The 23,895-nt window shown below is 40.5% G+C and overlaps 1 protein-coding gene across 2 annotated transcripts in view; it reads left to right on the top strand.

Annotated features, from left to right (window-relative positions):
- The first annotated feature begins 876 nt into the window (after positions 1 to 876).
- The window catches only part of LOC122798140 (protein HEXIM1-like), a 351,680-nt gene continuing 328,661 nt past the window's right edge, over positions 877 to 23,895 (top strand). Inside the window, exons 1-2 of one of the 2 annotated variants that reach the window (XM_044066854.1) lie at positions 877 to 1,031; positions 3,577 to 3,807. The gene's annotated coding sequence lies outside the window, so the exon portion shown is untranslated. The remainder of the gene's footprint in view (positions 1,032 to 3,576; positions 3,808 to 23,895) is intronic. The other variant, XM_044066853.1, reaches the window with a different exon arrangement.

The raw sequence follows: 23,895 nt of genomic DNA, 5'->3' as shown, positions 1-23,895 counted from the left end.
GGAACTCTTTTAAAATTATTAGTATTAACCTCAAAGTTAAAATAATAAAGTTAATGAGCATGCATTCAACCACGAAATACAACAAGTCCGTAACTCCAATTATTGATATTATTTACTAAGCAATCCGCAAACTTTGTCTCCAAGTTACCAGTTTTAGGAGAGACAGAGCAAAATTTTAAGACAAAATTAGGGACACTTGATATGCTTTGGGTTGTAACTAAAGGATTCGTCCAAAAACTGCTCTACTCGACATAACAAATATACAGATGTGTGTGTCTGCATCTCCTGTTATCAGCACCCGCAGTAAACACACTAAGAGGATTCAAACCATGGGGTACAGGAAGCAACTTACTAACTGGTAATATTTATTTATTTATTTATTTTACATTTGTTAACCGGGCTAGTCTAACTGGATATATTTCCATTTTCAGTAGAGGCCCGGGGAGAAAAGCTCCACAGGAAGACATGGACTGAATACAACAAAAACCAAACAAATATATAATAACAAAGTTAACAAACAGATTTAAAAAAAAAGAGGTAGGTGTTTTACCTACATATAGATTTAATCAAGTGAGCTAACATACATAATTGTTCCTCCACGCCAAAATATAACTCAGCTTTTGGAAGGGAGGGGACTCTGAATCACCTAACATTAAAAATTATGAAAATGCTATAAACCAAACATCTGTAAAATGGGAAACAACAAACACTAGCCAAGTCCCACCCACTAATTCCTTTAAAAGCTACAGTCCGTTTTGTAGTACCGCAAGTTCTCCTGGTTGTTGAAGTTAAATAGCGCGAAACTCGATCATAAGACTCAAGGCAAATGGAGAATTTGCCACAGTCGTGCGTAAGACTAATTACAAACGCTCAAACACCTTGCGCCTGCGCTATCCTAGTTTTCCACCCGCATCTGTTTAGAGTGTTTGCGCGTGCGTTAAACCTGATTTGTTTTTGTGTTCGGTTTGCCTCTATATTCTTTCTGAAGGGCAGAGGAAGGCACTTCGTCGATAGTTATGGGCTTATAGTAGGTACGTGCTAAGCTTATAGATTGATTTAACTTATTATTTGATGTGTAGTATTGATTGTGGAATTAATTATATTCGGTAAATGTAGGCAATTCACAAAATGAGCCTTTGAAAGGTTTAGAGGTCTGTAGTGGTTTGTTGCTAACCCAGGGGGCGCGGTTTCTTAGTTTACCTGACGAAAGGTGGCTTGGTGGGCATCGGTGATGTTGGCAGTGGCAGTCTAGATTTCCTTTCAACACTGTTGTGCCGTCTGTTTTGGGAAGATGCTTTTACATTTGCAATTGTAGTTTAGTGATTTAATCTTAAAGCCCCCCCCCCCCCCCCGCATCACACTGAATGTTATAGATCTGTTGGAATTTGTTAAAGTAAACCTGTTAATTAGTTGCCTGATGCATTCCCGATTTTGAACTAGCCGGTAATAAAGCTCTTTTATGTTGCCATATTGTATAAGCAGGAGTGTGTTGAGGAAAGAGAGTTGGAGCTACTACCCATTCTTTTTTAGGGCATTAACATTTTAGTATTGTATTGTATTGACGATTGTATATTATAAACTGTCAAAACAGAGTTTTGCAGTTGTAGCTGTGTGTATCTTTCTCTGAGGTTGTGTGACCTCGGAGAATGAATGATATACTATTTCAAAGGTGGAGAGTTGGAGCTACTACCCATTCTTTTTTAGGGCATTAACATTTTAGTATTGTATTGTATTGATGATTGTATATTATAAACTGTCAAAACAGAGTTCTGCAGTTGTAGCTGTGTGTATCTTTCTCTGAGGTAGTGTGACCTCGGAGAATGAATGATATACTATTTCAGAGGTGTGAGTGTAATTGCTTCTGCTCCCCCACTTAACTAGGGCTATCATTTTGTCTATGCAGGCAAAGACATCACTTGGTTCTTGCCACAACGCCACCTCTGTGAAACAGCAGAACATAAGAAATTCATATTGCATGTCACAGTAACCCTATTTTAAATCTATATTTTCAGTTAATCCCATTTGTAAGGGGAGATGCTTCCCTTTTAAATCCCCACCCAGCTAGTTGTAAAAGGGGGGGGGGGGGATTAAGGGATATGCATGCCTTTGTGTATAAATGAAATTAATGGAAAAGTATACTGTGCAAATATAGTTGATTGGGCTGTGTGTCCTGGAGTTTAAGTCCTGCAATCAGTGTGGTGATTTTATTCGCAAAACAGTTTAGTTCAGAAGTAGGTGCTGTAAAATTACACTAGGAATCCTAACTCAAAAGTAAATGTTTGCAGTATGTTATCTGGTTGTATTTCTTAAATGTCCAGGTTTTCAGTTTAAAATGTAATATTTATACAGACATTCACCACCCTCACCTAAATTCATTTGAGAATAGAATTGGTCATGTCAATTACATGACTTATAGAAAGAAGTACTCATGCTTAAAGATGCACATCTCTAATAGCCATGTCTGTACACTGTGTTTTCCATTAATAATATTTATAATTAACCTTGCCTAGCTTGATCTAAAATAGGAGTGGTGGTATGGGAGCCCCCCCCCCCCCCAACAAGGAAGTTAATGGAAAATACAGTTATTTGATCTGGTTTCAGTGATGTGTAATGTGAACTTCTTACGTTACCTGTAACATAGGTTGTCCGATGATTCTCTGCTGCTCTTCGGTAACCAGTGCCCGAATATCTTCATTGAAATATCTATATAACGCATTGTACAAGTTCAGATGTCTTGCTGTTTTAATTTGAACTTACTGGGTATGTGTAACAAAGTTGAACAAATGTGTTTCAGTAATACCAGTTAAATATGAATACACAACAGTGCATTAGCATGTAGTATTACTGCTTTTCATTATACTTTATGTAACTGGGGGCTGGTTTCTCTGTAATTCTGCACTTTCTTTGCATATCATTAGGGGGAAAAAACAATGTTTCAGTCAGTTAAGGGATACTAGCCTCCTTACTGACAGAAAGTAGCATAACTGGATGCTTTCCTGATAGCTTGGTGTTGAAATACTGTCATGTCTGAAATCAAGATGGGCTAGACTTTCAGGACTATTACTGTCCATATTTGTCTTAAGTAATAGGGGAGTGCAAATATTTGCTTAGCTTGGGAGAAGGGAATAGTAGATTGTGTATACTGGTGAGCACTAAAAGGTCATACTGAGACTGATAAACTTCTGTTATGCTCTTTTTCATATCTCTCACCTACTGGATGCGTTCTGCCTACAGCATTAATTCTGTTTTCCAGTTTACTGTTAAAATCTGCAGCATTTGATATAATATTACTGGTAGTTAGCACGTGGACCACTTCTCTGGAACAAGCTTGGAATTACTACTTTGATGCTTGTGAGAGCAGGAACAGTGAGACGTTGATTCCCCAGCTTTCCCAGAGACTGCCAATCACTGAAAAGCTTTAAAACTGCTTTTTAGCTGACAGCTTGGGATTGGTCATACTGTATCATTCCTCATGAGTGAAGAAACAGAGGCGCATTGATTTCTAGCTGTTTCTGATTAGTGTTTGTAGGACTTTTCTGATTGGTCTGGTTGTTGTTTCAGCAGGAACCTCTTCAGTTTAAATTTCAGGCGCTACTCATTGCATATACCGGAAGAAGACAGACCAGTGCAACATCTGGAATGAAACTACTGATTACCAGAGAGCCTGCAACCAGCTTCTCAGGAGTCACCTTGGAATTATTGTTGCTGTCTTGCTTTTGGTAAGAGAAGGAGAAGAGGACATTGATTTCTAGCTGCAGGCAGCTGCAATGAGACAAGCACTGGCTGCAAACAGGCGGTAACCAATAGGTGAGTCACTACTGTTTCATCCTTGACAACCTCCTGCTTAAGTCTTCCAGTAAAACCAGCTCTTTTCTGTCAAACTTCAGCCACCCAGGGACATATTTCTGTCTATACCTACTCCTGCATATACGTCCAGTGTGAATCAACAACACTGCAAGCCTGTTTCCCTAAGATCCCATAGGCCTGCAGATAGTCACAAGGTCCTTGTTATTGATGACTCCATAGTGAGGCACACTATGGCCACACACTCACTGGACTAGGCAAGGATAAGGTTACAGTAAGTTTTTCTGTTGCAATTAAGGAGACAAGTATAACCTTGTGGTTGCTCAGGTAGGAGTGAATGACCTTCAGCACTTCAGTTTGGATGTGATGCAGAGAAAATCTGAACCTGTGTCTCCAAGGAAGAAAGGTCCATGGTACTAAGCAATCATATACCCTCACCAAGAATGATGCCCTAAATCAAAGTTAAAATATTGGCTTCGGCACTTGCCTAGTTAACTGGTGTCATTCCTGGGGGATCCAGAGTCTGCTTTCTTGGAATAAGTAGTTAATGGACCCTCCTGCACTTCTTGTTTCATGGCATTTACTTACTGGTTAAAGCCTTTGCTGCCCTGTTGATGGAATAACCACTTTGAAGATTCTAATTTGGACATTATCAAAGTAGTGTTGCTTAAGCTAAAAAATTAAAAAAAGCAAAATGTTTGAGTTTGTGGCTTTCATGTACATTTCTATCAATAGAAATTCGATTCCAATGCAGTGGTATCACTTCTTCCTTGCTAGGATTCAATGCTTATCACACACTTGGGTCCATGAGAATCTGCGAGGGTGTATGCAAATTTGTTAGGGAGTTGAGCATTTTGTGTCTAATCATTCATGATACCATACTGGCAGTTGTAGAGCTTTAGGTAGCCATCAATAAAATCACCTACTATGTTTCTTTGCCAGATATTAATCCACTTTTTTGTTCACCTCTGAGCACACTAATTATGCAAGTCGGATTGAAAAGCTCTCCATCAGACCATGACTTTATCTAATGCACTGGCATACCTATACAACTATCAGCAAATATATGCAAAGATTCTTTGAGTTTTAGTAATGCTATTTCTACTTCTCAGATTGTTCCCCTCCCCACCAGGAGTGAAAATCTTCTTGACTTTGTCCTTTTTTTGTACATTTTTTGTTAAGTATTTTTAAGCATAAATGGAAGATAACATTTCGCTTAAGAAAAGAAATACTTAACACAGTATAGGACAAAAAAAAACATTAAATGGTAAACTCATAAAAGAACACTTAAAACTACTATATTTACAAGGGTGCCTACTAACTAATAAAATATATTTAAAAAAAGTTAGTTAGTTATTTAAAGAAGAGCAGTCATTGTTTATTTATGGCTTTGTCCTTTTCAACTTCTCACCTTCCTATGTTACCGCCTTAGTAAAATCCAACTACCTAACAGTAACCTTCTTCCTTAAAACACACTTTTGAACCCCCCCCCCAAAAAAAAAAAGAACTTTCCTTATTTCATAATTAACCTTCCATCACAGATCTTCTTGACAACTTTAAATGGTGTAGTTCTCCAAGTAACACAGTACACAACACTAACATAGTTTCCTCTGAAATGTATTCCCTTATGGAAAGATGCATCAAGGAGTTTGTTCCCATCTGCAGTTAGAATAATGATACATTCAAAAGTAAGCACTTCAGGCTGAATTTACATATAAACAAGCTTTACAACAAAAAGAAATGTCAGGCTGCCTGTAACCCTCTCCTGCATTATAAAAGGGGTTTAAAACTAGTAAGTAAAAGCCTTAGGCAAGGAGTACAAGTCAAGTAAGAACTCAGAATCACTACCAGTTCTGAAATGATCACAAGGCCTTTCCTACATTAGGAAATGTAGAAATGATGTCCATCACTGCACCAAATTGCTTTCTAATGGAATCTCCCACTCTAATCCCAAAGCTGTTAACTAATAAACCTTGTGGACAAATTTAGTGCTAATTTCACATACCCTGCTTATTCATATATTCCCCCTAACTGCCAACCATCCCTCCCCAAATCCTCTTTGACTACTGCACTACTCAAAAATGTCTCTGAAATATGGAAAACAGCTATATTAGTTCCATTACAAAAGGTGTTCTATGACACGCCCCAGAAACTGTAAGCCTATTTGCCTTGCAAGTTTGTTCTGCAAAGTTATGGAGCGCATAATTGCCAGCCTGACTTTTGGTGGCAGAGCTGATTTTAAAACTGTTGACCCAAACTGGTTTGGATTTGTAAAAAATTAGTGTACGTCTGCTAAACCTAGATGATTTCTTTGAAAGGATTACTGAAGCTCAAAACATTGAGTGTAGCCCTTACAGAATATACTGCTTATGACCTCGGCAAAGTCTTTGACACTATTACAAGTGTTCTTTTTTATAGGTAATATCTCACAGATTAACATAAGCCTATATGTAGTCTGCTGGCTAGCCAGTTGGGTCTTCAGCAGAACCCACGCTGTGTATATGGGGGGGGTGTCTCCTCTAGCTAGAGGAGTGTCACAGTAGGGTTCCACAGGGGTCTGGCTTAGTCATGGCCCCTCCACTTACTGTTTAGCATCTACTTTTCACAAATGAAAACAGATGTCAAAAGACTAAAACTAATGTAATTTTGCTGATGGCCACAAACTGGTTGCAGTTGCCATATTCCTCTTGGACCCTCAGAATGTTCATTGTATTGATCACTACTGCAGTAGCTTTAGCTGTATGGGTTATATACTGCCAAGGATATTATAGCTAGTCAAAGCTTCAGGGCACCCTCCTTGTGCCCAGACTGTCACACAGCTCAAATGGAGCTGACTAAAAGACAAGTTTGGGTGACAAGCCCTTCAGAGCTTTACTGCCACTGAAGAATACGTTCCTCTGAAGCTTTTGAGAATCGATAGTCTGCTTGGGCTGTTTCTTTGCTGGACAGTTAAGTTCCTTTTGGGGGGGGGGACTTCCATTTAATAATTTTGCTTATTTATAATTTCCTCTCTAGGAAAGTTATTTTAAAGCTCGGAGTCTGTGTTTTAACAGACTGTCACAAGACTCTACTGCAATTTCATACAGAAGTGCTATTTTTTCCTGTCATTTTAAAAATTGTTTAAAGTAACTAAAACATTTTTTTGTGTTAAGATTATGTTGAAAACACTTTGCCAGTCCCACTAAGTAAAATAACATGCTTGGGGGGGCTGTTGTTCCTGAGGTTGGTCCATCATCTAGCCACAAAAGGAAAAAGTTACGTAAACAGCCTTTGCCAGTCCCACTAAGTAAAATAACATGCTTGGGGGGGCTGTTGTTCCTGAGGTTGGTCCATCATCTAGCCACAAAAGGAAAAAGTTACGTAAACAGCCTTTGCCCCACAGCAGGCTAGTAGTTTGCCTCAATCGTAGGTGGGTGATTCTACTGTGGCCATTTGTTGTATCTCAGACCACTCATCTTTTATCCCATTTTCCTCTGGTGTAACACCTACAGCTGTTGTGGACCTGGGTTAGCCATGTACTCTGTAGCTGTTGGGGTCCCCTCAGTGGGCAAGAAAAAGGCACTTTTGCCAGTCCTGGGAGGGGGAAGTGAAGGCGTCCCTGTTTTGTCAGGATCTTATGCCATCCGTAGGGAGGCTGCTGCTGAAACTAAAAACACTATTGGCCCCATTTTTCTTGTCAACAGAAACAGAAAACTAAGCCTGTATCAACTCCTCCTCAAATTTCCTTAAGACACGAATAGATTGCTTGGTCTGGCTCAGGGTTTAATTCAGGCTATTGATCCTTCTTGTCAGGTAGTTTCTGGTAAAAGAAAAATGAATACTTTCTTTCCTGAAGCTATTCAAGATTCTGAATCTGGACAAGAGGATGAAGGGACAGCAACAGAGTCTTCCTCCAATTTCTGATCAGACTAAGAGGAGAGTTCAGTTTCTGATTCTCTCTCTGGGGGGTTTTCTTTCTCAGAAACTGTTTCTAGAATGTGCCAGTGTTTTCAGTGTGAGCACACCATGGTTTCTCAGTCCCTCTAACTACTATGACCTGTTACAGAAGGAATTTCCAGAACCTGCACCAGTTTCTCCAGTTATGTTTGCCTTGGAAGAAGCGTGTGTGGTATTGCCTGCAGTTTTCCTTGCGGTAAGCCAGCTGCTCTTAAAAAGGCAGATAGGATGTGTAACGTTCCTCGGTCTCTTATGTTTTTATATATTCTTCCCAATCATCACCCAGCAGTTATAGCTTTAATCATTCTGCTACTAAACACTTGGTTAATTCCAGTCCTACTATTTCTGATAAGGACGGGAATATTGTTGATAAGAATGCTTTTGCAACTTTGATTTTCAGAGCTTTGAGTCGTCACACTCGTATGCTAAGATTTGTCTTTGATTTGTGAATGTATGGGGAATGTTGTGTCTCCAGTTTCTTTTTGTGAAGAACTTTAAATTAATTTCTTCTTTTATTCAAGACACTGCTCATTGCATACAGTGTATATACAATTTTGTTGATACTTAAAGGGCTATGGCCACTGGTACTGTTTTGAAAAGGTTTGCATGACTGCATTTTCAGAACCCTCCCAGATGATAAAAAAAAAAAAAAAAAGAGATTTTAAAATTTCATTTGGACAGAGATTTAGTTTTTGGCACTTCTCCTTCAGAGGTGATCAAAAATGTGATGAAAGGAATATGTTGATACAGGGAATCTCATACATTTGCAGCCCTCCTTTTTTTTTTTTTTCCAAGGTATTCTGTAACTCCTTACCCAGTTTTGGTAAACAAAATAAAACAGTCTCAACAAAATGCAGGTAAACATATGTTTAAGAAGAAAGGGTAGTGGGGTTCCAAGAATTCTGGAAACTCCCCAATCCAAGGACAGTCTAGTAAGTCAGAATGACTATTTAAGAGACCCCCCCACCCCACCTGGCACCCCTTTTTGTCTTCCAAAAAGCCTGATTCTTGAGATATATATATATACATGTATTTATTTATTTATATATATATATATATATATATATATATATATATATATATATATATATATATATTTATTTATTTTTTTGAAACTGATAGTTTCAGACAAATGGATTATGAAGGTCATTCATCAAGGTTACAGATGGCAGTGGGAGGAAATGCTTCCTTTCCAGGGGGTAGTTCCTCATTCCCCAGACCAGACTGTGCATCTGGTCTTCATCACATGCTGTCCCAGGGAGTGATAGAACCAGTTCTCCCTTCCCGGGTGGGAAGGAGGTTTTATTCGGAGATGTTTTCAGTGTCAAAGAAAGAAAATGCTTGGAGACCTGTTATGGATCCTTCTTTCAAACAACTGTTTGTGATAATGCCCAAATTCAGAATGATTTCCTTTCACAACGTGTTACCCTTTCTCCCTAATTCAAGTTTCCTGATAAGCATTTCTTGAATCTAGTGTTATCATCACATCCCTATTAATCCAGATTTCAGGCATTTCTAAGGTTGTGTGTCTGGATCACATTATCAGTTCTGTGCCTTATCCTTTGCACTGTCCACTGCACCAAGACTGTTCTCGGTGTCGGTGTCTAGCTCCAGTTATAGCTCATTGCAGGCTATAGGGTTTCCATATTTTACCAAATGTAGATGACTTGCTTACCTTTGCAGAATGTTTTTCAAAGAGTCGGGAATCTCTCTGTTGGAGAGATCTCCTACAAACAATCTAGGATTTTAAGAGAACATTTTAGAAGTCTTTCTTGACCTTATCACAGGATTGTGTTTCTGAGACGTCAACTAGACACTACAGTTAAGAGTTTTTATTCCACAGGAATAAAATAGATCCGTATGTAGTTCTGTTTTTAGGATTTTCCATTCAGACTTCACCCATTGTGAGGAATACCTCTGGGTTTTGGGTCTCCTGGCATCTATAATTCTCATGATACCCCTAGCAAGACTCCAAATGAGAAAGATACTGTGGTATCTGAAGTTTCTTTTGTCTAGCATCAACACAACCTTTGTCTTTTCAAATCGCACTACTGAGGCTTGTCAGAAGACAAATCACTTGGTGGAGACGATATCTTTAAATCCAGGTCTCCCCTTCCCCCTGCATATCGTAATGCAGTTAGTCATCACAGACGCCTCAAACTTAGCTTGAGGAGCGGTTCAAGAAGGGATAAAATTGCAAGGTGTGTGGGACATAAGGGGCAGTCGCAAGCACATAAATAAAAGATGCTTGCCCAGATCAAGGTACTCGTCTTTCTGAACCTTCTTTGGTCCCTGGGATCTCCTCAAGTGGTTGCAGACAGTACCACAGTTTTATGGTACATTGTAAGCAAGGGGAAACCAGATCAACCTCCACTTTGCAGATTAGAAATGCTAGCTTGGGACTTGGCACCATAGCACAGTCTTGCTCTACAGACATCCTACATTCCATCAGAACAAAACTGCATGGCAGGCAGGCTGAGCAGGACCAGGGCAGACACTCATGAATGGAAAGTAGATCAGAGGGTATTCCACGATTTGATCCATCTGTGGGTAGTGCCTCAAGTAGATCTCTTTGCCTTCTCTCTGAACTGGCAAAATTCTGTTTCAGGACTCCATGCAAGAAGGCCTGGAAGGCAGATTCCTTATCTTTTCCTTGGACAGGAATGTTCCTGTATGCTTTTTCAACTCTTTCCGCTGATATCCCCCAAAGTCATTGTGGTGGCTCCCATCTGACTCCGCAATCGTGGTTCTTCCTTCTTTTGGAAGTGGCCAGGGGCAATTACCACAAGCTTTCTCACAGACTGGATCTGCGTACACAAGAACAAGGATGTTTGATACATCCCAGCACCAATTGGCTTCAGTTGATTGCCCGAACGATAGGGTCTTAATTCCTTTTAGGCACCTGTTTACTTGGGATGTGTAGCCCATACTAATGGAGGCAAGAAAATCTGCTTCTAGAATGTCGTATTAGCAATTGGAAAAGGTTTTCTAGTTGGTGCCAACAACATAACCAACACCCATTCAGGTCTAGTTGTTCTCTGGTTTACAATGTTTGTGTGCATTGCTATACTATGGTCTTTCTTACTACTGTCAAGGTTCATTTATTGGGCATTTCAGCATGTCTGCCCATGGATCCTTCTGTTTCAATGCAGTTTCATGTGAAAATGTTTATGAAGGAGGTTTTGCATAAGAGGCCTCTAGGAAAACCAGTGGCCCCTTCTTGGGATCTTAGTTTATGTTTTAGTGTTAACAGAGTTTACTTTAAGCCAAACTATCCCAACTCCTGTTTTTTTTTCCTGAACCCCAAAATGAGGGAGAAAGGATACTCCATACCCTGTATGTCCACATGCAACTCTAGTACTATCTTTACAGAACTAAATCTTTCAGATCTTTGGATCAATAGCTCATTTCTTGTGAAGGTAAGAAAGGACAATCTCTGTCAAAACAGACTTATTTCCACATAGTTGTCTAAGGTTATTGTCTTTTGTAATACGTGTTCCAGGCAGGGTCAAGACCTACTCTACCAGGGCTTAGCTTTATATATGGCTTTTTGGAAATGATTAGATTCCAGAAGTCTTCTAGAAGCAGTTTGATTCTCTATACATACATTCACAAAGCAGTGCAAGCTTGATTTCTTCTCTTGGTCTAGATCAAGGACCATTCACCAAGGGCTCTTGTGCTCTCCTTCCACCTTCCAAATATAGTAAGCTAGGGTAATCTACCCATGTAGTCAAAGCTACTGCAGTAGTGATCAGTATGATGAACATAGTACAGTTGTGGAAGTAAACTTGCCACAACAATATATTTTTTTATCACTGCTGCAGCAGCCATTCCCTCCCTCCATCCTCCTTGTGTTTTGGTATGTTTATGTGAGGTTGTGGTTATTTGTTGCTGTCCCTAACATTTACTTTCAGGGCTCAAGTCACCCTGTCTCTGCTGGCAGGAAAGCTCTGAAGGGCTTCATGCCCAAACTTGTCTTTTAGTCAATGCAGCTTGAGCTGCCTTACAGTTTGGGTGTGTGGAAGATTCTCTGAATCCTTGGAAGCTGGCCAGCTGTTCTATTCTTGGCAGGATATAACTTGTATACCTATGGCCACTTGAGCACTGATCATTTGAACATCTAATGGTAAGTTTACTTGCACATCTGTCCTTTTTGCTGCCAGATAAATGTTATATAACTTCCTTGTAAGAATTTCATGTCCTTCATATTAAGGTGGGTTTGTTTTTAATAGTTGCTTTTCAGAAGATTTGTTTATGCATTTGCATTTGTCTCACTTTACTGGGGTCGTGTGACGAAGTGAGGTATTGCCGCCTGTGCCAGGATGAATAGGGCAGTGCATGTGTGACATATGCTAGCATAATTAGCTTGAGTTCTGTAAATAATTTTGTGTCATTTGACTATTACACTGACTTGTACAGATGCTTGTGATAAAAATGTATCAACAGTGTTGTTATAACCGATTGATTAAATATTTATGTTTAAACAAAGAATTCTGGAAGGGAAAAGTAGAAGTTTTTGAAATTGTTCTATAATTTTCAATTTCTGCAACATTTCTTGAAAAGCTCTGAGTATGTACTGTACTAGAGTCAGGTGATCAAATGTGTTGTCTCTATGACCAGCACTGAGAGGATGGAGCTTTCATAACAGTTTTTCCTTTGGAACCTGTTATAAAGATCTATGACAGTTATCTCAGTTGGTTAGTTGAATTCAGATCAGTGTAAATTGGAGGTTCACCACCACCTTGCCTAGTAGAAGTAAGCATTTCATCTTCCCTTGCTGAATTAAGTTAGCTAGGGAACAGTTATTCTTTAGACAGTCTAGAAATAACAGTGAGATTAGCAAGTATTGTTTTTCTGCATTTGCTTGAGTCTGTCCAATTGTGTTATTTTTCTCCTGCAATTGAAACTCTGTTTATTGCACTTGGATATTTAATATTCTCATGTTTTCTATCTTATTATTTTTTATTAAATATCTTTATACTTTTCATTGTAGCTGGTCTTTTAGAGATTACTTTTAACATCTTGAGAGTACTTGTGCTTATTTTAGTGATGCATTGGCTACCCCGAAAAGCCTTGCTGCTTGGGTTACACTCTGCCATTTTTATTGGCATTGATTTTACTCAGTATAATTTGATACCCTTGTAAAAGAGCCCGATAGTGACTTGACTGGTGGCAGCGTAGCTACCTCATTGTCTGGATGGAAAGGGGTGAAGCTATTAAATCTGCGCCAGCCTTTCCCAGGTGTGTGTGTGTGAGAAAATCAAATACTCATGTGGGTGTGTCACTTACTTGAAACTGGGACACAGCGCTCCAAAGTCAGCCTTGTTTGGGATCTGGAGAGAGAGACCCTAGTTTTGCAGGTCTGGGGCATGTTCCTAGGGGAAGTTGTGCTTAATGCAGAGAGCTGCATTTGAAAATGCTGTGTAAATCCATTCCTAGTTTAGTGACCATCTCTCAGTGGTGAGGATTGAGGCTCCTTGATTACTTGCCCAGGGTAAAGAAAGGAAGTCACAAGTCCATCACTCTTGTCTTTTATAAATGTTTCTTCTACATTTATTCTGCACTGCAAGGCTTGTTTCTGTGGCATTGAACCAGGAAGGAATGTATCTGGTAGAACTACAGATCTCAGCATTATTTTGTAAAATGTAGTTATATATAGCGTCTTCTGTGTGGAGACATGCGTGAATGGGCGTACCTTCATTGAAGGTTGTGCGTCAGGGCCGGCAACTCGGCACGGAAGTCTAATGCCACTCATTAGTGGACCGGAGTTCCGCTGTGGCGACCCCTAACCGGGAAAAGCCGAAAAACACAACAACAGCAGCATATAGCTCATATGGATCTCTTTCATGAGAGTAAAAGCCACAGTAACATATGTTACAAGTTATTAGAGGATTCATGAAATGTTTGTTTGTAGGACTGAAATTTTCTGTGTATTTTGTTTTCTGTGCCATTAAGCATGTTACATAGAACACAATCAGACTAGCATGCACAGTGAATTTTTATTTTATTTTTTAAAGGCATTATATGATTTTTTTTTTTTTTTTTTTTTATCCGCTCACAGCCAAGAGTAGTCAGCCTCATACAACCCCTAAATGATATAAGTTTTGAGACCCTTTTGCAGATTGTGTGTGAGTTTGTTGAAAGTTCACTTCCACGAACCTTTCTTAATCAACCCGAAACCACCAAACATTCAGTTCCTCGAATGTTCATATCGAAAAAAGTTCACCAGGAAAGGAAGCACTTGGCCAACACTACACCAGAACACACACCGCAGTATGTCAAACCCCCTCACACCCCCCAACTATATATGCCAACTTCGAGATCGCAGTACAGTGGGGAAATGGCAAATTTGTGCTGTTGCCCAACTGCTTCCTTTCTGTACTTAAATGTTTCACGGATGTGAAAGTTCGCAGAACTGACCATTTGATGAAGAAAGGTTTGCGGAAGTGATCCTTCAGTAAATTGATATAGACCCATATGTATATGGGTATTGTACTTCTGAGGTGCTGTGCTTTGCTTTGGATTACATATTAAATTGTGGACAAGTTGCCTGAATTGGTGGTAGGTTAGGTGGACAATAAAAATCTCATGACACAAACTGAAAAAATAATGGGAGAATATCTCTAGCTTCCTGCCAAAGTGACAACTGGTCAGTATGAATGCCATCCTTGGTCTCTCTTGAAAATAGGACATGAGACTAGTGGGGCTAATGTGGTCAGAGTACGTACATGAATCTGTAGCAAACAGTGTCTAGGTAGTCTTTCAGATAACAAAGAATATGCCTGTTTGAATTATGTAGTTTCATTTTTTCACAACAGATGAAGTTAATTAGTATCATTCCCAGCTTGCTTTGTTGTTGAACTTGCACAACTTTTGTATTCTGAATAGAACTGTGAAGTTTATGGATCCTTACAGTCTCTGTATTTGCAAATGCCATAAATTTGAATTATAGTGAGTAAAACCAGAACTGATAAATTCAAGCTGACAACCTGATTAAAGGAGACCATCTGGATGTGTAGAGCCATTGCAAAAGATTTAATTGCAATACTGGATGTGAAAATGTTAAATTACATTTGCTTTCAGTATGCTTTCTCTCGTACTGTGTGCCTTCATTTTGTCGAGTTATGAAGCTTTATTAGATCCTTTGTGTACTTTAGAGCTTTTCTGGTATAAACAGTATGGATGTTTAAATGTAAAAGATTTGTTCCACTTTTTCTGCTACTTCATTTGGGATATATGTCATAAATGCTTCACATTTCCAATAAGAATTTTCAGTTTTACATGTGAAGTAAGACATGTCACATTAGTTTCTAATGAGGTTTTTATTCCCCACCCCCCCATTGCCTTCAGTAAGTAAATATACTAGCTCTGAGCTTGCTTGACAAGTCGAGTAAATGGAATGATTGGTTGTGTAAAGTCAGATATTCTCATTATTCCAGTGTAGTGAATACAGCCCAGGAGGTGAAGTCTCACTGCAGAAATGTTTCTTTATTGTATTAATGATAGTTTATAGTTTTTGATAATTTTGTGGTATGTATTCAAGTGTTCATTTTTCATAAATTTAACAATTTGTGTATATCTTTGTGGATTCCTTTTAATTTTGCTGCTTTAAGGTTCAGATGTTACCAAATTGAATTTGGCAATGGGAGACCGTATGTAGACTATCTCTGCAATTCTCTGGCTTTTGTCTCCAAACTTGATACAGTACTTTTCAGAACGTGGACTAAACATGCATCATTATACAAGAATGTAAAACCTTATGCTTCAAAAACTTGTTGTTTGGTTAAATGTTTTGTTCTTAAATGATTTGTTTGAGGAAACAATTCCATATCCCAATTCTTGGGGATGTCCTGGTGCAAAGCAGAGTAAAGAAGCGAGTAAGCCTTTCCCTTTCCTTTGTTAATTTGATGTATTTCCCTTTTTATTAAGCTACTTTTGAATTACCTATTGTCTTTTTTAGTTTATCTTTAGGTTTATTTTACAGCTGGTAGACTTTAGGATTTTTTTTGTTGTTTTTTATTTTTGTTGATTTATATTTGTGGTCCACTTTTTGTTTGATCAGATTATGGGATCTTGAATATTGTTGTGCAGTGATTAAGATTTGTAGGTTTTGCAGATAAAATTTAGGCAGAGAAGGGGAGAAACTTTCAGATGACATAATTTTTTTTCTTGCTGTTGTTAAGCTGTTTGTTGCCTTTTGATTTGAGTTGAACTTTTAAATTAGTTTTATAAAAACTTATAAATTTGTTGGTTTGCTTTATAGCTACTTAGAGCTATATAATAACTTGGTGTTTTACAGTATGCTGACTTACAGCTGTTTTTTATCACCTGTTGTTTTGCATTGGGACCTTGCCAAATTGATCATTTTGCAGTAATTTACAATTGTAATTTGTTGTCTGATTTGTAGTTGCGCATTTGGAAGTACAGGGCATTATCTAAGTATACAAGACTTTTATTGTTGAAGTAACCCATTAAAGTTTAATTTGTAGAATTGGGATCTTCTGTATTAGTTTTTTTTTCATTTAGAATTTACAAAATTGGTTTCATTTTTATTTTTATCCTTAAACTTCTGGTGAGAGGCTTAAGAAAGTAAAACAAAACACATACTTGTATGTGTCTGATAATGAACAGAATTGGGTATTAATTGACTACTTCTAAAATACATGGATTAGCCTCCAACTAAACTTGTGAGAACGCACCTTCCAATTCTTCTTGGGCAAGATAAATTAGCGATTTTAAATTCATCTGTTACTATTGCTTTTATTTTCATTTTCACCTGACTGGAGTTTGCATACAGGTCACAAGAGGTATGTTGGAGTTGAGAAATGCCTCTTACTAGTGTACCTAATAAATTGATACAAAGAAAAGAACGTGAAGAATCCAAGAGTGGGACAGCATTAAAGGAAAAGTGCAGGTTGGTCAAGAAGAGTGAAGGAGAAATGAGTGATGTCAATATGTGAGGCAGCATTTTGTCTCCGGGAGGTTTGGTAGGCAAAGAATGTACCGTCTGTAAGTGAATGGGGAAATATCAATGGATAGTATGGATATTACAGATGGTAGTATTGATTTGTAAGGTAAGTAAAGGAAGAGTATTACTGGACAGAAAGAAGCTAGTAGGTAGTGTGGGTTGGGAAAATAAGCAATTGTGGTAGAGAGTAAGTTGAAAGGAGAACATAGGAGATGCATCTGTGAGCTATGACAAAGAAGAAATCCATAAAGGAGTCACACTGGTTCAGGCAATAGTTACAATTTATGAAGGGGAAACCGAGTTGGAGGTGGCAGTGCAGAAACCAGCAAAACTAGAAGAACAGGAGAAGAGGGGGGCAGGCAGTCATATAGCAGAAGCGGAGGTTGAAAGGGACAGAACAGCAGGAGGGGCTTGTTGGAAGAGTTCATGAAGGGATCGGATATATCACAGTATGTGAAGCAGCCAGCACAGGCAGTGGGGAGGACAGATAGGTGAAGCAGGAGCAAAGCAAAGGGCAGAAAATAAGGGGTTGGGAGATGGTCATGTTTGATTTGTAGATTCAGTCAGAGTTGTAAAGTCTTCGTAAGGGTGACAGCCGAGGTCAAACTGGTAATAGAATAATTATTCTTGGGGCTCACACTTCGCAAGACATTAGAGGAAGTGACACAAGGTAGTCACTAAGTGCATGGACTAATTTTGAGTGCATGTTGGCACCAGTGACCTGTCAGTACAAGCAGAGCCAGGGATGTGGAAAAATGTCTGTGCTGGGGGCAAAGCCAGGGATGTGGAAGAGATGTCTGTGTTGGGGGTAGGGAGGCAGCATTTCAGAAGTAGTATCTTGGCTTGTTGGCAGCATAATGAGAAGGAGAAGATTAGAGTGTGTAATGCCTGGCTGCTGCAGTGAGCAGTTGAGAGCTTGGGACTGGAAGGAGGATTGGGGTGACTTGCCAAAAAGGTCAGTCAGCTCTGTGCCTGGGACAGACTCCATCATAGCCCAGAAGGGACAGCAGTGCTTAGAGCAGGGATAGGAAGGTACGTTTGAATGGCTATGCTTTTAAACTGAAACAAAGAGAGGGACATTAAATAGAGGCAGACGAAGGAGATTTCTACTGTGGCAGTAGAACAAAATTAAAAACTGACAGCAGAGGAGCAAACAGCATTGATTCAGACATAGCTGGGCATTAATTTGCAGACACTGCGCACACTTTTGTGAAAGGGTGGACATTATATCACAAAGATATGAGCCAGAAGCAAGAAAGATTGGAACTTGAAGGTTCATGAGTATATATTTCTTAGAAATAACAGAGAGGAGAGATGCAGAGGTGACCTGTTTAAAGGTGGGCATCCAATATTAGGTCAAAGAAGCAGAAAAAAAAAAAACAGTCTGGGAAAAGCATGGAAGGGGGTAGGATTGGAACCTTTTTTCTTAAATTCCATTGTATAACAAAATAATAAGAATGATAATCATAATAATAGTGTGTGTGTGTGTGTGTGTGTGTGTGTGTGTGTGTGTGTGTGGGCGTATCAGGATTTACCCATAGTTGGCTTTGTTTAATCACTCTAGCTTCTCCCTTGTGAGCAAACTACACTAATTGTGGGTAAATCCTGATATAACCACACAGTCGTGGATTATTGCATAATTATAAGTGATTCTGCGAGTTGTAAACTTTTTTTTTTTTAATATTTCCTAGCATCTTTTAAATGGACCTTCGTAAATCATGTCTGCTCATTTTTCATGAGAATGTCCATTGTGTAGCAGCAAGTCTTGTGACTTGCAAGGCGGTGCTGAAAGGTTGTAAGCCCAACCAAGAAGGGGAATGGCGTGGAGCCATGAAACTTAGTATTCAACATATTCTCCCCAAAGTTCAACACACTTGGCACATGGTGTCTGAAGTTTCTGTAACCCTGCCAAAAAGTCTGAAGTTTGTTCACTGACATACTGCTCCGTTGCTACAATCACTTCCGAATCACTTAAAAATTGCCACCCTTTTAAAGTCTTTTTACGGTTGAGAAACAGGAAGTAGTCAGATGGAGCAAGATCTGGTGAATAGGGTGGATGGTCTATGCACTCAAACCCCAGTTTCATCAAAACATCCATCATTTTCCCAGCCTTGGGAACAGGTGCATTGTCTTGCAAAAAGAAAACCCCTTTCTGCAGCTTCTCTCTCCTTTTTTCTTTCAATGTCTCCTTTAATCGGCACAGCAAATTACAGTACTTTGGCTCCCTGGAAGATGGTCACCACAACACCTTCCTGATCCCAAAGAACTATGGCCACAACCTTTCCTGCTGACTTTTTGGTCATGAACCTCTTTGGCCTTGGTGAACCTGAGTGCCACCATTGCATGGGCTGTTGTTTTGTCTCAGGATCATAGTGGTGTAACTATGTTTAGTTAACAGTAACTAGTTGTTCCAAAAAGTTGGAACAGTCTTGACAAAAATGCTGCAAAATCAACTTGGAAGTGTCCACTCAACATCTTTTCTTGTCTGCATTCAAACCTTTAGACACCCACTTGGCTGACTGCTTCTGCATACCTTGCTGCTCATGGATTATAAACCCAACACATTCCCTGAATATCTGTAGTGTCTCAGCAAATGTTTAAACTGATATTTGCTGATCTACCATCAGGTCATGGACATGGTCAACCATTTCAGCAGTTGACACCGTTTTGAGGCCTCCCAGATCTTGTTGCATCTTTGGGCTCAATCTCCACGCTGAAAGTTTGCACACTACTTCTTAACAGATGAGTAAGAAGGGCACTTGTCGCTCAATGTTTGCATCATACATTCATGAATTTCCTTTGAAGTTTTCTTCTGCAGGAATAGGAACTTCATGACCACTCATTGTTCCACACTTGAATTCCATAATTTTGACATGGTTCAGTCTATCTGAAACAGTGAAAAAACACAGCATTATGATTCTGCAAACTGGCACTTTACAAGATGAAAGAACCCTCATTTTAGCTACAGAGGCAACATAACTCTCAATTTAGAAAGCTGGTCGGGCTTAAAACTTTTCAGCACCCAGTTAAACCTTGAGAATCTTGGGAAGAGATGTAAGAAGGGGATGTATTTATGAGAGAAAGTCATTTGTGAGTCCATGTAATTGTATATTTCCACTATTCCTGGACTTTTGCTTCATTTCCTGTATTTATATGAATTGTCAGCTGTGTCATTTAGGTAAGCTTCTCATTTGTCATGGTTAGGATAACCTAGCTCTTGTATGCATTTAGAAGTCCAATAGGTGTGAATTGGGAGAAGCCAGTGGTACCTCATTGTATGTGATGTCTTTCTCAGGGGATCAGTGGAATGTAATTTACGTAGGTGCTTCCTTAATCTGTTGGTGTATGGTTAGTTTGATTTTTCCATTTGTTTGTTATAAAAAGGATTTGATAGTGAGGCTCAAGTTGGAAGTGACTTGTCAGGAACTGACAGAAGTTTTTATGTGATTTTTACAGATGGTGACAGAAATTATATGCATAAACCATCTTTTGTTTAAATAAAAACTCAAGTGATACTAAGCCCACTGAACCACTCAGAAATTGGTGTAAATCTGAAAGCTTGTTTACCTATTTTTGTCCTTCAGTTTTTAGATATAGCTGAGCTGTCTTTTGGATATTTGGGTTGATTAGAGTGGTATTTGAAAGCCTAACAAGTTATGTTCTTCATATTGAACACTGCTGGTGTAGCCTTAGCTGTGTGGGTTATATCCTGCCAAGGATGTAATACCAAGGAACACCTGACCAAATTCCAAAGCTTCAGGGTACTTTCCACATGCCCAACTATCATGCAGCTCAACTTGAGCTGACAAATTAGGGAGTGAAGTCCTTCAGGGCTGTACTGCTGCTAAACAGTACGCACCTTTGAGGTTTTCGAGGATCAACAGTCTGCTTGTGCTTTCCTTAGTTGGGCAGGTAAGTTCCCTTTGGGGAAAAAAACTTCCATTTTCTTATTTTTTTACTGATGTTTTATTGCTTTCCTGTTCAGTAAAGTTATTTTATAGCTTAAAGCGTTGTGTTTTTAATGGATTGTGTCTCAACTGTATGTAGTTTTAAAACAGAGTACTTGTTTCTTTCAGTTTAAAAGTAGTGCTTTTTAACTGAAACTCAATTTCTCCCCAGAAAATATTTTTTATCTTAATGTTGTGGGGCTGTCATAGCATTTAAAAGTGCTTTTTACTGACTTTTGGTAGAAAAAACATAGTTTTGTGGGCTGGTAGTTTTTACTGGTATTGTTACTTTTTTTCCCCAGGACAGGAGGCACCATTTTCAGCCTGACCATGGAACAGACTACTGGTCCCATGGTCAATCTCTTTCTTCCAGCCACAAAAAAGAAAAAAATTAAGGAAACAGCCTTTGCCACCACAGCAGGCTAGCAGTTTGCCTCAGCCATGGGTGGGTGACTCTGCTAGATACATTTGTTGACCCTCAGGCCACTCCACTTTTACTTTGGATCCCTGTGGTGTATCGCCTAAAGCCACTATGGACTGGAGGTTAGCTACATCCTCTGCAGCTGTTGGGGTCCCCCTAAGTGGGCAAGGGTACCCCACTCTTGTCAGCCCTAGTAGAGGGAACAGGGGAGGTGTCCCTGTTTTTTCAGAATGCTGTGAAAACCCCTGGGGAAGCAGTGGCTGCCATTAGTAACATGGTTAGCTCCATTTTTCCTGTTGAAAAACAGAAAAATCAAGTGTGTATCTAGTCCTTAAATTTCCTTGGACAGGTTGGATAGGAGTAGTTTACTGGTTTTGGCACAGGGTTTGATTCAGGCTGTTGATCCTTCTTGTAGAGTAGCTTCTGTTAAAAGAAAGAGGGATGCCTCCTTTCCTGAAGAGATTCAAGATTCTGAATCTGAACAGGAACATGCAGGGATGGATTCAGTGTTTTGTCCTCTGATTTCTGATTCAGACTAAGGAGAGCTCACTTTGATTCTCCCTGTGGGGGGGGGCTCTTTCTCTGAGACTATTGCTAGAGTGTCCCAGTGTTTTCAGTGGGAGAACACAGAGGTTTTTCAGTCCTTCATAAATACTGTGAGTTGTTACCGAAGGATTTTCTAGAACCTACATCCATTCCTCCTTTCCGGTCTGCTTTAGAGGATGTGTGCCTTACTGCCTACAATTTTTCCTGATAGTTGGCCATTTGTCCCTAAAGAGGCAGATAGGATGTACAAAGTTTCTCAGTCTTAAGTTTGTGTACACTATTCCTAAACCTGACCCAGAAGCTATAGCTTTAGTTGACTCTGCTGCTAAGTACTTAATCCTGCTGTTTGTAATAAGGATGGGAAAATTATTGACAGGTATGGGGAAAAGTGTATACTTTAACATATGAGCCTGACCGTTTATAATTCTGAAAGTCAAAGTTTATCCTCACATATTGTAAAACTATGAGGAATATTTTATCTGCAGTTTCTTGTTGTGAAGAAAAATCTGCTCTAAATAACTTAAGATCTGAAGTAGGAACTTCATTTGTCAGCAACCTTTGGGATACGGATCCGATCTCGGATCCGAGCCGGCAACTTCTATCATAGCATAGATCCGAGCTCCTAGCTCCTCCCCTTACCCATAATCCCCTGCCTACCCTAACTGACCTCAGATCTAGTTTGCCGCTCTTCAAGTAACAGCTAGATTCCAGAGGTCTTGGCGTTTTTGTGAGGAAAAAAGTTTTTCTTTCTTCTTTTCTGATTGAGTGATTGTGTGTGCATGGTAGGTTTACCCTTAACACTAAACTTATTATTTTTTAGCTTTTCAGCTTAAATTTAATATAAAATAGTTCTCCCTCCCCCGCTGGTCGTAGCGTGTGTGTGTGTGACTTGAGTGTTAGGGGCCTAGTGAGTGTGCTTTACTTTAGTAATGTTGGAGGCCCCTAAAGCCATTTTTTCGAAATGCACCGAGTGTGGTCCCAAGCTTTCACCGGCTGATGGCCACACTCGGTGCATTAGGTGCCTTGGGGTTGAGCACCTCTCTTCGGGTTGCGCGATTTGCGCGGCGTTCAACCCCAGGGCACTCAAAGTTCGAAGGTCGAAGCTAGTTCTGGCGGGCCTTTTACCCCCAGACTCTGCTTCGGCCTCCGGTACTTCGGTGCCCGCTACCCCCCGGTAGCGGTCACTCCTGCCTCCCTCCGACCGGGACTCAACCTCCCGCTTCGGCTCCGGAGGATAGGGAGTCCAGGAAAGAGAAGCGGCGGGAGAAGCACCTTAAGCGGCGGGCCGAGGACTCTTCATCGGCCCCGCCCGCCAAGAGGGCTTCTCCGTCCAGGTCTTCTCGATCTCCTCCTCCTCGGATCCGATCCCCTTGTTTCTCCCCAGGACCCAAGGAGGAGGTGATCCGGTCCCCTTCAAGGTCATCGAGGCGGCACTCCAGGTCTGCCTCGGTGGCCTCTTCGAGGTCCACTTTTAGCATGTCAGATGCGGACATGGACCGGATGAGGAGATTCATCCAGGCCCAGATGCAGATGGGAGTGCTCTTGCCCCCCCCTCTGGGGGGGAGCTTGACCCCTTTTTTCACCCATATTGCCCCTTCTCCGACCCACATTCCGGGTTCGGAGCGCTCTGAGCTGAGCCATGTTGGATCCGGGGGTAGGTCTGAGCCGACCATGCTGGGCACGTCGGCTTCGGCTCCCTCGAGTTTGTCGGACCCGACCTCTCGGAGCCGTGGGCCGAGCTTCAGATCCGAGGGATTTGGTGTGCTTTCGGCTCCATCCCGGTCAGAGCACACTGGTCCTTCGGATACGACGTTCTCGGCGCCGGGTCCGATCCCCGCTTCGGATCAGAGTGGGAGTCGGATCTCGGATCCGTCAGAGAGCGGCTCCCCCTCTGCTTTCGCTGCGGTGGAGAGGGCACTGTCGAGTGCTTCCAGGCCTCCGGTCTTGGCTTCGGCTACCTCCCGCACTCCTTCTCATCTGGTCCTGGCTCCCCTCATCCGGCCCTCGGGGCAGCCTGCCTCAGCACCTCTAGGAGTTCCAATGGAACAAGATACAGTCCGTGAGGACTCCTCGGACAGCCCCCCCCCGAGGAGACTCCTCACAAGGCAAAGTGCAAAAGGAGGCACATAGACTCCCCTGAGAGTCTCACCGAAGATACGGACTTGGATGAAGGGGAAGGCTCCCCTAGATCACCCCCCGAGGATGTCTCCTTTGGAGACATCATGGAAATGCTCAAAATCAGGGGTGGGTGGTCTGCCCCTAAGGCTTCCTCT

Source organism: Protopterus annectens, chromosome 3.part1, assembly GCF_019279795.1.
Source record: "Protopterus annectens isolate FY-2018-M chromosome 3.part1, PAN1.0, whole genome shotgun sequence".
In the NCBI taxonomy this organism is placed as follows: domain Eukaryota; kingdom Metazoa; phylum Chordata; order Ceratodontiformes; family Protopteridae; genus Protopterus; species Protopterus annectens.
Note: the sequence above shows the minus strand (reverse complement) of the source record. Positions and strands in the feature narration are given on the sequence as shown.